The sequence below is a fragment of the Protopterus annectens genome, chromosome 2.part2 (genome assembly GCF_019279795.1).
Source record: "Protopterus annectens isolate FY-2018-M chromosome 2.part2, PAN1.0, whole genome shotgun sequence".
Taxonomy (NCBI): domain Eukaryota; kingdom Metazoa; phylum Chordata; order Ceratodontiformes; family Protopteridae; genus Protopterus; species Protopterus annectens.
In genome coordinates this window covers 113,629,320-113,643,642 of record NC_056730.1, presented here as the reverse complement: position 1 = coordinate 113,643,642, position 14,323 = coordinate 113,629,320, and the positions used below count along the sequence as shown (strand labels likewise).

Genomic DNA, 14,323 nt, shown 5'->3' with positions numbered 1-14,323 from the left:
GTTGCAGTCATTACATTTGGGTAGATTCCCAAAGCTACGGTTGGGAAGAGGAATTTAGATAGCATTAGGACCAGCTATAAGGCCCTGCAAGACTGCAGTGGCAAAGCCAGCTCTGGATTTAGAGAAAATTGGCAAATGATAATGCTTGGTGAAAGTGTGTACAGAACTCCAGGTAGCAGCTTCTAGGGTGTCCCTGGTAGGGACGCCTCTGAGAAAGGCTGTAAAGGTAGATGCAGCCCTGGTGGAGTGAGGTCTGATCCCATGGGGGATAGGTTTTCCATGGTGCTTATAGCAGAAATTAATGCAACGGCCTATCCATTTAGAAATGGTTTGCTTTGAAATAGCCTTCTCCTCTGCCCCTGCAGCAAATGCCATCAGCAGTTGTTCAGATTTCCTTTGAGGTTTAGTCCTGTCCAAGTAGAATCTAAGTTGTCTGTGCACATCTAAGGAATGCAGTATCAGTTCCCCTTTGTTCTGTGGATTGGGAAAGAAGGTTGACAAATGAATGGACTGATTAAGAGCCACACTGGATATCACCTTGGGCATGAAGGGTGGATTGGTTCTGAGGGACACCCTGTCCGCATGAAAGATGATGAAAGGATCCACTGCCATAAGAGCCTGTAATTCAGATACCCTTCTAGCTGAAGTGATTGCCAAAAGGAAAGCTGTTTTCCAAGAAAGAAATTTTAAGTCTGCAGTAGCAGCTGGCTCGAAAGGAGGTAGAGTGAGTTTCTCCAAAACAAAGTTAAGGTCCCAGGCTAGGGTTGGAGCTATCCTGGGTGGTGTCAAATTTATGGCCCCTCTGAGGTACTGATAGCAGGGTCTTTGTGGCCACTTGTTTGTAGTAGGCTGTCAAATGAATTTGTTTCTCTGGCGTGAGGTAAGCCATCAGGGAAGTTGTATTCGAGCTTGCTCCCAGGAATATAATTTATTGACACGGTACCAGGTGTGATTTCTTTTCGTTTATGGTGTACCCCAGACAAGTTAGAACCCTTTGTACAAAGGCCAGATGATTCAAAAGTATGTCCTGGCTTTCTGCTTGAATTAGACAGTCGGACAGGTATGGGTATATTTGAATATTTCTTTGCCTGCAAAATGCAATAACTGGAGCTAGGCACTTTGTGAATATCTTGGGCGCAGTAGATAAGCCAAAGGGCAGTGCAGAGAGCTGATAGTGCACATAGCCTGCTTTGAAGCGTAGGTATCTTCTGCAAGATTCCCTGATTGGGATGTGCAGGTATGCTTCTTTTAAATCTAGTGTTGCCAACCAGGCATCTTTGGCTAGCATAGGAAGTAATTGTTGAAGAGTCAGCATCCTGAATATTGGAATCTCCAAAAAGGTGTTTAGAGTAGACAGGTCCAGGATAGGACGCCATGAATTGTCTTTTCTGGGTACCAGGAAAATTCTCAAGTAGAAACCTTGTCCCTTTTCCTCTTCTGGTACCAGTTGAATAGTCCCCATGCTTGAGAGAGAAAGTACTTGTTTTTGGGCCTCTGCCCACTGATTTGGGGGTAGGTCCGGCCACCCACTTGGTGTTGGCAACGTGTGGAAGTGAAATCTGTATCCCTGGGACACGAGTTCCCAGTTCTTTGCATGAAGAGCAATCTTTCCCCCCAAAGGAGCAGCCAGTTGATAAGTGCTTGGAAATTTTAATAGGAAGTCATTGAGACAGTTTCCCATAGGGGGAGTCTTATTACTCCCAAATTTGGAAGTGGAGCCCCCCCCCCCCCCCACTGCTTAGTCCTGTGTGTCCCCCGGGACTGAAACCTGGGGTTTTTGCTGTGTCTGGGTTTGGCTTGAGAAGACCTGGAAGGGGCTGGAAAGGACCAATTCTTAGAAGGCCAGTGCCTACTAAATCTAGGGGGCTGAACTTGTAAGAAATCTTTAACAGTTTGCATAAATTAAGCTTTATCTTCCATCTTTTTAAGCACTTCCTCAGCCTTGTTGCCAAACAGGCGGTCCTGACTTAAAGGAGCATCCAACAATTTAGCTTTAACATGATCAGGCAAAGACTGCTCCTTAAGCCAAACATGCCTTCTGAGCACAGACCTAGTAACAGCGGCCCTGCAAGAGGCCTCTAATGAATCAAAACCACATTGCAAAGTATGTTTTCCAACTTGTTCAGCAGAATGCATTAAATCCTATAATTCTTTATTTTCCACACAGTCAGGAATCAACATCATTTTCTGTTTAAGCAATCCAATAATATGTTGCTGATACTTTACCATATGAAACTGGCAGTTTTAAGCCCTAATGGCAGTTTTAAGCCCTAATGGCTAAGGTTGCTGAATTGTAAACCTTCTTACCTCATCTATCCAGCGCCCTGGAGTCTCTATCAGAAGGGGTAGGATTTTTAGCAGTAGAAGCCTTAATGCCCTTGGGCCCCTGTGAAATAGTCTCTGGATCCGCAATAGGATTTTTAAAAAGAAACTTGTGTGACTCAGGAACCCTGAAGTATCTGTCTGGTTTTCTGGGAGCAGGAGTCAAGGAATCGGGGGCCAAACTAGATTCTGAAAAAACATCATCAACAATGTCTAATACAGGAGGAATATCTAAAGGCCTATGCTGAGGTAGGAGTAAGAAATCCCTAAGCCTCTTTTTTGAATCAGAAAAATCCCGGCTTTCCCAGTGGAAATGCTCCCTTAGAGTATGCAAGGTTTACCCAAAAGAAAAATCCTCTGGAGGGGAAGCAGAGGGAATGGAGTCCTCTGCATCAGAATCCTCATAAGTAGATAAGGGCAAATCCAGATCATCAGAAGAATCAGAAAAAACAGAATCCTGGTCAGAAGATTCATAAATCACTTCATTCCTTGGCCTCTTAGAAAGGGGGGGGGTTGGCAACCCCTGATTAGAGCTATTAGATCTTTAGCCATTCTTATTTGTTTTTTAGGCACAGAGGCCCGGGCATGTGGCCTGGGAGACGTTTTTTTTTTTTTTTTTAGGCATGGTTCGAGATTTAGGCCTAAGAGAAGATTGAGGCGTCATTTAATATGCAAGTCCGTAGGCCTGAATACACCCTCAGAAGCCGGTGCCTGCACAGCGGCTCCGGACCCATCCAAGGTAGAGACATCCGCGGGTTCCATAGTTGAAGCATCTTGCGGCATACCGGACTCCGAATGGGTCTCAGTAGAGGCCTATGAATCAGAAGTAGCGGGTATCAGGGGCTGCGAAAGCGCCTCACTGAGTACCGGCGAACTGGCGACTGGCTTAGGAGAAGCGTCGTCGGCAGTTTGGACCTCGGCGGCCTGTCTCTGTCTTTATCTTTGCGTTTTTTCAGAATCCCAGTAGTCGGATGGCTAACCGACGACATTTCTGGATAATTAAACCTAGAACCGAAATATTTAGAGGTGAAAATATACCGAAGATGGACAGTGCGCTGATAAATAAAGCACAAAACCACCAGCAAGGTACGTCGTGGTCAGGGCCTAGGCAAGGAATACAGTACGAATGAAAATCTTTATGAGGTATTTGCTTTCCACAAGTAATGCAATTATTAACTTTTACTGACATCGGTAAGGAGCAAGAAAATGTTTCCCCAACGGGGTACTTAGCTTTTAGTTGAATACTTCGGTTCTGAAACTCAAAAACGAAAATTTCAGGAGTCGGCCAACTGGCACTTGCGAACTGCTTCTGCTTCGGGCACCGCATGGCAAGAAAGACTGTAATGGCGTCGGCTGCATGTTTTATACCCCTGACAACCTGACATCATGGAAGAAGGGACAGCAACCAACGCAGGACCCAAGACTTTGTTAATCAGGCCGACTGAGGGCTACCTGCAAGCAGATAATCTAAATGTAATGACTGCAACAGTGAAACACGAAGAACATCTTCTTTATGTTCTGTAGTCCTATCTCGCCTTCATTCTTACATATGGGACAGCGTCCCTAGCACCTTTTTCCTCAAGTGGCTCATGGGAATATACTCCTAAGAACCATGGAACCAAAGGAGGCCAAGTCCAGTTTGTAATGAGTAATAAAGGTATGAGGGGTAGCCCAAGTTGCTGCTGCACATACACTGTCCATTGGAATTCTGGCTTGAAAAGCAATAGATGTGGATACAGATTTGGTGGAATGAGCTTTAATTTTAAATGGGAGTTCTTTGCCATTAGAAAAATAAATAAAAGATATGCAATTTGAAATCCAGTTTGATAATGTTACCTTGGAGACTGGCATTCCTTTTCTCGTCTCCAAAAAAGATATAAATAATTGGTTTGATTTCCTAAACTCTTTGGTTCTATGTAGATAGGACCTTAACTGTCTGTGTACATCAAGTTGATGGAACTTATATTCCGCTTTATATGATTTGGAAAAAAAAGACTGGCAGTTCAACAGTTTGATTAATATTTGACTGTGAACAAATTTTGGGGAAGAAGGAAGGGTTAGTGGGAAGAGAAACTCTGTCTCTATGGAAAATCAAGTAAGTAGGTTTGACTGAGAATGCTTGCAGCTCTGACACTCTTCTGGCAGACGTAATGGCTACCAGAAAAATGGTCTTCCATAAAAGGAACTTTAAATCACATGTATGTGAAGGTTCAAAAGGCGGTGAGGTAAGTTTTGAAAGAACAAAATTTAAATCCCATGGAGATACAGGTTCTTGAAAAGGAGGTCTTAGTAAGATAGTGTCTTTTAAAAATGTTTACCCAATCTGTGAGCCATAAGATTAGGTTCATACTGCCCCAAATGAAAACTGGAGATAGCTGCTAATTGAACTTTGATTGTAGCAGCTGCTGATCCCTGATGAAAACGTTCTGTTAGAAATTCTAATACTAAGGAAATGGAGGCTGTGTATGGATCTATGTTCCTAGCTTGTGCCCAAAGGGAAAATCTTTTCCATTTGCTAGCGTACAATTTTCTTGTAGAAGGTTTATGAGACGACGTCAGGATATGTGTAACTGCAGGGGAGAAATCATGAAGCCTGACTAGGGATGGAAGTGTAGCAGCCACGCTGTCAAGTTGAGGGTGTGGAGACAGGGATAAAATGTGCCGGACATATGTGTCAGAAGGTCTAGTACTGGGTCCAGACTCCATGGATCATCCAGAAGGTGAGGCCCGAGAAAGGGGAACCAAATCTGACGAGGCCAGTAAAGAGTGATGAGAACCATTCTGCTTCCCAAAGGCTTTGCTTTCTGGATAACTTTCGATATTAGTGGAAAGGGAGGAAAAGCATAAAGAAGCCCCGAGGGCCAATTGTGGATAAGTGCGTCTCTCGATGTCTCCCTCGGGGGGTAAGGGTGAAGTAGCTGCTGTATTTGGTGTTCATTGGGGTGGCAAAAGTACAGTTGCGTACCTACCATAAATGTAGATGTTCGAGTGTATTCACTGTTGCAGTCATTACAATTGGGTTATCCTGCTGGCAGGCTACCCGCAGTCGGCCCGAGTTCCAAAGTCTAGGTCCGGCGTCGGTTGCTGTTGCCTCCTCCCTGACGTCAGTGCGCCAGGGGTATAAAAGTTGCAGCCAACGCCATTTTCTTCAGTTTTTCTTGCCCCAGATATCAGGTGCCCCTAAAAATGGTAGGCTAAATAATGCCAATAAGCATGCATACACAAAAAACAAATTTTCCTTCATCTACAAGCAAATACACCACATAGGTTGTATAGAATAGAGAAGTACAGATAAGTCCCAGCAAGGAAAAGGGGGATGGTGGGTGGATAACCTGGACTGCAACAGTGAATACACTCGAACATCTACATTTATGGTAGGTATACAACTGTACTATGTTCATCGTGTTTCACTGTTGCAGTCATTACAATTGGGTTGAATCCCAAAGCTAAGGTTGGGAGGCTGGTGCTAAATAGGATTAGGAGAGGCTATCAGGCCCTGCAGAACTGCAGTGGCAAAGCCTGCCCTGGATTTAGAGTAGAGAGGTAAGTGATAGTGCTTTGTAAAAGTATGCACTTGAACTCCAAGTTGCAGCCTCTAAGGTGCCTTTGGTTGGTACTCCTCTGAGGAAGGCTACTGAAGTGGCTGCTGCTCTGGTTGAATGTGGCCTAATGCCCTTAGGCACTGATTTGCCATGCTGTGAATAGCAGAAACTAATGCAGTGGCCTATCCACTTTGAAATAGTCTGCTTTGAGATAGGCTTTCCTTGTGATCCCGCAGCATATGCCACTAGAAGATGTTCAGTCTTTCTGAAAGCTTTGGTTCTGTCCAAGTAGAAGCATAGCTGCCTGTGAATGTCCAAAGAATGCAGAAGTCTCTCACCCTTATTCTGTGGATTTGGGTAAAAGGTAGGCAAATTAATTGTTTGGTAAAGGGTCACACTGGACACTACCTTACGCATAAATGTAGGATTTGTCCTCAGAGAAACCCTGTCAGGATGGAAAATGATAAAAGGTTCCACAGCCATGAGTGCCTGTAACTCTGAGACTCATCTAGCGGAGGTTATTGCTAGGAGCAGAGCTGTTTTCCAGGATAAGCTGGCTCAAACAGAGGCAGTGTGAGTTTTTCCAAGACACAGTTGAGGTCCCATGCAGGTATTGGTGCTCTCCTTGGGGGTCTTATGTTTTTGGCCCCTCTGAGGTACTGCCTTAGTAATGGATGTGAAAAAAATAGGTGGTTCTGTATTGTAATGAGCTGAAATGGCAGAGGCATGAATTTTAATTGATGAAAAGGAAAGGCCATTATCCAGCATCTCAGTATTGCAAAATCTGAGGAATATTTGGAACAATCGTGTCAATACCTTGTGCCTGGTTCGAAGCACAGAATCTCTTCCATTTTTCTGTATAAGATTTTCTGGTGCTACGCCTCCTGGCCTAACACCCATCACTGCTTTAGACAGAAGTGTGTCTTGAATGGCTACATTATCCGCCATGCTGCCAGGTTTAAGGTCCTGAGTTGGCTGTGCAGTATGACTGTCTTGTTGGGTCAATAAGTGAGGAATCTGAGGTAATGTCCAAGCTGGGCACTGAGACAGGCTCTTTAGGATTGGGTACCAGCGCTGGCGGGGCCAGTCTGGGGCAATCAGTATAATTTTTGGCTTCTCGTGTCTGACCTTGGGGAGGAGAGGCAGAGGAGAAAAGGCATATACTGTAAGGTATTTACAGCTGAAAGATAGAGCATCCACTTTCCATGCTTGCTTGTGATACGTCCTTGTGCAGAATCTCTGTAGTTGGCAGTTGTGAGGGGAGGCAAATAGGTCTATGTCTGGGCATCCCCAGTTCCTTGTTATCATGCTGAAGACTTGTGGATCCAATTTCCCCTTGTGGGGATCCATTAGGTTTCTGCTTAGTTCATCTGCCAGAGTATTTATCCCTCCTGGCAGGAATTGTGCTTGCAGATGTACTTGGTAAGTCAATGCTGTGTCCCACAAGTTCATGGCTAGTCTGCAGAGGGGGTAGGAATGTGTGCCCCCCTGCTTGTTTATGTACCACATGACTGTAGTATTGTCCGTCTTTATCAGTAGTTGTCCTGGATGAAGTCGATCCTGGAAGGCTGTCAGGGCATTTTGAACTGCTAGCATCTCTTTCTGATTGATATGTAGATGCATTTGATTTGCGGACCATGTGCCCTGAATACATCTTCCTGTCATATGGGACCCCAGGCATAATCTGATGCATCTGTTGTCAATGTCTGCCTGGCTGTGGGTAAAATGAATGGCTGTCCCGTGTTGTGGTGACAGGCTTTTGCCCACCATCGAAACTCCTGTTGCAGGCAGGGAATGAGGGTAATTATTGTTTCCAGGCTGTGGCAATGTTGAGTCCAAACACTTTTTAGATACCATTGAAGTTTCCTCATATGCAGTCTTGCATATGGAATTAGCAGAATGCAGGATGCCATGAAGCCCAAAGCCTGCAGAATTTTTTTTGCAGATAACTGGGTCTTTGTTGCCAATATTTTGAAATAAATAGTCAGTTGTTTGTGTTTGTCTGGCGTGAGATGAGCCATCTGGGCAGCTGTATTTAAGATTGCACCCAGGAATATTATCTCTTGAGAGGGTACGAGTTTTCATTTCTTTTCGTTTACTGTGTACCCTAGGCCTGTTAGTAATCTTTTTACAAATGCCAGATGCTATAGTAGAATGTCCTTGTTCTCTGCTTGAATAAGGCAGTCGTCCAAGTAAGGATATATTTGTATTCCTCTTTGCCTGCAAAATGCAATTACTGGTGCCAAGCATTTTGTGAAGACCCTGGGCGCAGTAGATAAGCCAAAGGGCAGTGCAGAGAATTGGTAGTGCATTGAGCCAGCTATAAATTTGAGGCATCTTCTGCATGATTGTCTGATTGGGACATGCAGGTATGCCTCTTTTAAGTCTAAAATCACAAGCCAAGCCTTCTTGCCCAGCATGGGCAGAAGCTGCTGCACAGTTAACATTTTGAATTTTGGAATATCCAGGAATGTGTTTAGTATAGACAGGTTCAGTATTGCTCTCCAGGCTTTGTCCTTTCTGGGCACAAAGAATAGCCTCGAGTAAAATCCCAGTCCCTGCTTTTGTTGTGGTACTTGCTGAATGGCTCTCATGTCCATGAGGGAGGAAACTTGTTGCTGTGCCTCTGCCCATATTGCGTGGCAGGTCTGGCATACCGCTTTGCCTTGGCAGGGTGTGAAAGTGGAACCTGTAGCCTTGTGATACAATATTTAAGACCCATTTGTTCTGGGTGATCATGTGCCAATTTTGTGCAAAAAGTGCTAGTTTTCCCCCCAAAGGAGCTGCCAGAAGATAAGTGCTTGGTACTGGCAGGGGAAAGTCATTGAGACTGTTTCCTATATGGCTGTGATTTTTCCTCTCCACTTTTGGAGGTAGAAGCACCCCATTGTTTAGGCCTGTATGAGCCTTGGGGCTGTGATCTGCCTCTGGGGCGTCTGTAGCTGCCTCTTTGTGGCCTGTCTGACACTGGAAAGGACCAATTCTTTGTAGGCCAGTTCCTGCTGAATCTGGAAGGCTGTACCTGTAAGAAATCCTTGACTGTTTGCACAGATTTAGCTTTGTCCTCCATTTTCTTTAACACCTCTTCTGCTTTAACACCAAACAACATATCATGTAGTAATGGAGCATCTAATAGTTTTGCTTTAACATGATCGGGCAGATTCTGTTCTTTTAACCAAGCATGCCTCCTAATGGCAGAACCTGTAACAGCGGCCCTGCAGGAAGTCTCTAGAGAATCAAAACCACATTGCAAAGTATGCTTTCCCACTTGTTCAGCTGCATGCAATAAATCCTGCATTTCTTTGTTTTCTGCACAGTCTGAACTTGTCAACATTTTCTGTTTAAGCAGTGACATAAGATATTGCTGATACTTAAGCATATGAAACTGACAATTTAAAGCTCTTACAGCCATGGTAGCAGAAAGTACAGTTGTGTACCTACCATAAATGTAGATGTTCGAGTGTATTCACTGTTGCAGTCATTACACTTGGGTTATCCTGCTAGCAGGCGACCCGCAGTCGGCCCGAGTTCCAAAGTCTTGGTCCGGTGTTGGTTGCTGTTGCCTCTTCCCTGACGTCAGTGCGCCAGAGGTATAAAAGTAGCAACCGACGCCATTTTCTTCAGTTTTTCTTGCCCCTGATGTCAGGTGCCCCCAGGTAGGAAGGCTGGAAAGATAAAAATATGCCAAAAAACATGCATATATTACTATAAACATTTTATTTATCTACAAGCAAATACACCACATAGGTTGTATAGAGTTGAGAAATACAGAAAAGTCCCAGCAATAAAAAGGGGGATGGTGGGTGAGTAATCTGGACTGCAACAGTGAATACACTTGAACATCTACATTTATGGTAGGTACACAACTGTACTATGTTCATAGTGTTTCACTGTTGCAGTCATTACACTTGGGTAGAATCCCAAAGCTGAGGTTGGATGGCTGGGTCTAAATTGGATTTGGAGAGGCTACCAGGCCCTGCAGATCTGCAGTGGCAAAGCCTGCTCTGGATTTAGAGTAAAGAGGTAAGTGGTAGTGCTTGGTGAAAGTGTACACTGAGCTCCAGGTTGCAGCTTCTAAAATGTCTTTGGTTGGTACTCCTCTGAGAAAAGCTGCCGAAGTGGCTGCTGCTCTGGTAGAATGCGGCCTAATGCCCTTAGGCACTGATATGCCATGCTGTGCATAACAGAAGAGGATGCAGTGGCCTATCCATTTTGAAATTGGATGCCTTGTAATAGGCTTTCCTTGTGATCTTGCAGCATAAGCTACAAACAGTTGCTCAGTTTTTCTGAAAGCTTTTGTTTTATCCAGGTAAAACGTAGCTGTCTGTGTATATCCAAAGAGTGCAGAAGTTTCTCCCCTTTATTTTGTGGATTTGGGTAGAAAGTATGCAAATGAATGGTTTGGTTCACGGCCACATTGGAGACCACGTTTGGCATGAATGTTGTGTTTGTCCTAAGTGAGACCCTGTCCTGATGAAAAATGATGAAAGGTTCCACCGCCATTAATGCCTGTAACTCTGAGACTCTTCTTGCTGAAGTTACTGCTAGGAGCAGAGCGGTTTTCCATGATAAGAATTTTAGATCAGCTGTGCTGGCTGGCTCAAAAGGCGGCAGTGTGAGTTTTTCTAAAACAAAATTGAGATCCCAAGTTGGTACTGGTGCTCTCCTTGGGGGTCTTAATTTTTTGCCCCTCTGAGGTACTGGCGTAGTAGAGGATGTGAAAAAATAGGATGTTCCGTATTGTAATGAGCTGAAATGGCAGAGGCATGGATTTTAATTGATGAGAAAGATAGGCTTTTGTCCAGCATCTCAGTTAGGTATTGTAAAATCTGAGGTATATTAGGGACCAGTGGTTCGAGCCCTTGTGCCTGGTTCCAAGCACAGAATCTCTTCCATTTTTCTGCATAAGATTTCCTAGTGCTGGGCCTTCTGGCTTCTAAAATAACATCCATAACAGCTTTAGAAAGAGGAGCAGTCTGAGTGGCTACATTATCTGTCATGCTGCCAGATTTAAGGTTCTGAGTTGACTGTGCAGAATCTGATTGTTTTTTTGGGTCAGAAGATGAGGAATTTGAGGTAAGGCCAAGCTTGGCCTTGAGACAAGCTCCTTAGGAGTGGGTACCAGTGCTGGCGTGTCCAGTCTGGGGCAATCAGGATCATTTTTGGCCTTTGTCTGGCTGTTAGGAGTACCCTGGTAAGGAGAGGCATTGGAGGGAAGGCATAGACTGTCAGGCCTTTCCAGCTGAATGATAGAGCATCCACTTTCCATGCTTGAGAGTGATAAGTTCTTGTACAGAATTTCTGTATTTTGTAATTGTGAGGGCAGGCAAAAAGATCTATGTCTGGGCGTCCCCATTTCCTCGTTATCATGCTGAACATCTGTGGATTTAGTTTCCATTCGTGAGGATCCATGAGATTTCTGCTTAGTTCGTCTGCCAGTGGATTTTTTGTTCCTGGCAGGAATTGTACCTGCAGATGTACTTGATAAGTCAGTGCTGTGTTCCACAAAGTCATGGCTTGCCTGCATAGGGGATAGGAATGTGTGCCCCCTTGCTTGTTTATGTACCACATAACTGTGGTATTGTCCTTCTTTATTAATAGATGTCCTGGATGTAGTAGGTCCTTGAAAGCTGTCAGGGCATTCTGTACATGTAGCATCTCTTTTTGATTGATGTGAAAATGCATTTGTTCCTTGGGCCACGTGCCCTGAATGCATTTTCCTTCCATATGTGCCCCCAGGCATAATCCGATGCATCCATTGTTATTGTCTGTCTGGCTGTGGGTAAAGTGAAAGGCTGTCCCTTGTTGTGTTGACAAGCCTGGGCCCACCATCGAAACTCCTGTTGTAGGCAGGGAATTAAAGTAATGATTGTCTCCAGGCTGTGACAATGCTGAGTCCAAACACTTTTTAGATACCATTGTAGTTTCCTCATATGCAGTTTTGCATATGGAATTAGTAGAATGCAGGATGCCATGAAGCCCAGGGCCTGCAGAATTTTTCTTGAAGGGAGCTGGGTTTTTGTTGCCATCATTTGAAAGTAATGAGTCAGTTGCCTTTGTTTGTCTGGCATGGGATAAGCCATCTGGGCAGTTGTATTTAAGCTTGCACCCAGGAATATTACCTCTTGTGAGGGCACTAGCTTTGATTTATTTTCGTTTACTGTGTAACCTAGGCAAATTAGCAATCTTTTTACAAACGCCAGATGCTTTAGAAGAATGTCCTTGCTCTCTGCTTGAATAAGGCAGTCGTCCAAGTAGGGATATATTTGAATTCCTTTTTGTCTGCAAAATGCAATTACTGGTGCCAGGCATTTTGTAAAGACCCTGGGCGCAGTAGATAAGCCAAAGGGCAGTGCAGAGAATTGGTAATGCATTCAGCCTGCTATGAATCTGAGGTATCTTCTGCAAGATTGTTTGATTGGAACATGCAGGTATGCCTCCTTGAGGTCCAAAGTAACTAGCCAAGCCTTCTTGCCCAGCATGGGCAGAAGTTGATGTAGTGTTAACATTTTGAATTTTGGAACATCCAGGAAAGTGTTTAGGATTGGCAGGTCCAGTATTGGTCTCCGGGCTTTGTCCTTTCTGGGTACTAAGAAAAGTCTTGAATAAAATCCTTGTCCCTGTTCTTGCTGTGGTACTTTTTGAATAGCTCCCATGTCCATAAGAGCAGCAATCTGTTTTTGTGCCTCTGCCCATTGGTTTTGTGGCAGGTCTGGCATACCTTTTGGTTTTGGAAGCGTGTGGAAGTGGAACCTGTAACCCAGAGAAACAATATTCAGCACCCATTGGTCCTGGGTGATCATGTGCCAATTTTTTGAGAAAAGTGCTAGCTTTCCCCCTAGGGGAGCTGTCAAAAGGTAAGTGCTTGGCATTTGCAGAGGGAAGTCATTGGGACTGTTTCCTATAAGGTTGTGATTTGTCTTCCCCTCCTTTGGGGGCTGGAGCACCCCATTGTTTAGGTCGGTAGGAGCTTTGGGGCTGAGATCTGCCTCTTGGGCGCCTGTATCTGCCTCTTTGTGGCCTGTCTGACACTGCAAAGGACCAATTTTTTGAAGGCCAGTTTCTGCTAAATCTAGGTGGTTGAACCTGTAAGAAATCTTTCACTGTCTGCATTGACTTTGCTTTATCCTCCATTTTCTTTAACACCTCTTCTGCCTTAACACCAAACAAAGTATCATGCTGTAATGGAGCATCCAATAATTTTACTTTAACATGGTCAGGTAAACTTTGTTCTTTCAACCAAGCATGCCTACGAATAACAGTGCCTGTCACTGCGGCTCTACAAGAAGCCTCTAATGAATCAAAACCACATTGCAGAGTATGCTTTCCCACTTGTTCAACTGCATGCAATAAATCCTGCAATTCCTTACTGTCAGGACCTTCTGTATTTGAAACCATTTTCTGTTTTAACAATGGCATGAGGTACTGTTGGTATTTAAGCATGTGAAACTGACAGTTTAAAGCTCTTACAGCTAAAATTGCAGAAGTGTAAACCTTTTTCCCCCATCTGTCCAGAGCTCTAGAATCCCTATCCGAGGGGACAGGACTTTTAGCAGTGGAAGCCTTAACCCCTTTTGGACCCTGAGAAATTGTTTCTGGGTCTGCAGCAGGGTTTTTGTAAAGAAATTTATGAGAGTCAGGGACTCTGTAGTACCTGTCTGGTTTGACTGGTGCAGGGGGTAAAGAATCAGGAGACGGACTGGATTCAGAAAAAACATCAACAATATCAAGCACAGGGGGGATAGCCTGTGCTGGGGCAATAACAGGAAATCTCAGCCTTTTCTTGGATTCTGAATAATCCTGGCTCTCCCAATGGAAATGCTCCCTCATGGTGTGCAGGGTTTCCCCAAAAGAATAATCCTCAGGCGGAGAGGCAGAAGTTATGGACTCTTCTGCATCAGAGTCCTCATAGGGAGGGAGAGAATATCCCTGATCAGAAGAGATGTCACAGGAAATAGAAACCTGGTCAGAGGAATCATAATCAGTGTCTTGCCTAGGCCTTTGTCAGGAGGGGGATGGGAACCCCTGATTAAAGTAATTAGGTCTTCGGCCATTTTAAGCATCTGTTTCTTTGGCATGGATGACTGTTCTGGAGAATACTGTACTTGTTTCCTTGTCTTTAATGGTGTTTTTGATTTTGCCTTTGCTGCTGAAGAGGGCTTAATTGTAAGGTGTGAAGATCTGAAAACACCCTCAGAAGACGATGCCTGCTCAGCGGCTCCGGACCCATCTGAGGGAATAGTTTCCGTAGGCCCAATACCTTGAGTTTCCACAGGCCTCGGTGTCTCCACGTGGCTGTCGGTTGCGGCCTGTGGCTCTGAGGTAGCGGGTGTCAGGGGCTGCAAAAGCACCTCACTGAGAGTCGTTGAACCGGCGACTGGCCTAGAAGAGGCTTCGTTGTCTGTTTTGGGCCTCGGATGCCTGTCCTTTTATTTGTCTTTGCGTTTTTTTATAGATTC

At 44.6% G+C, this 14,323-nt stretch overlaps 1 protein-coding gene across 1 annotated transcript in view; it reads right to left on the bottom strand.

Moving 5' to 3' along the window:
* The window catches only part of MAP3K1 (mitogen-activated protein kinase kinase kinase 1), an 886,724-nt gene that overhangs the window by 648,637 nt on the left and 223,764 nt on the right, over positions 1-14,323 (bottom strand). The gene's annotated exons all lie outside the window — the stretch shown is intronic.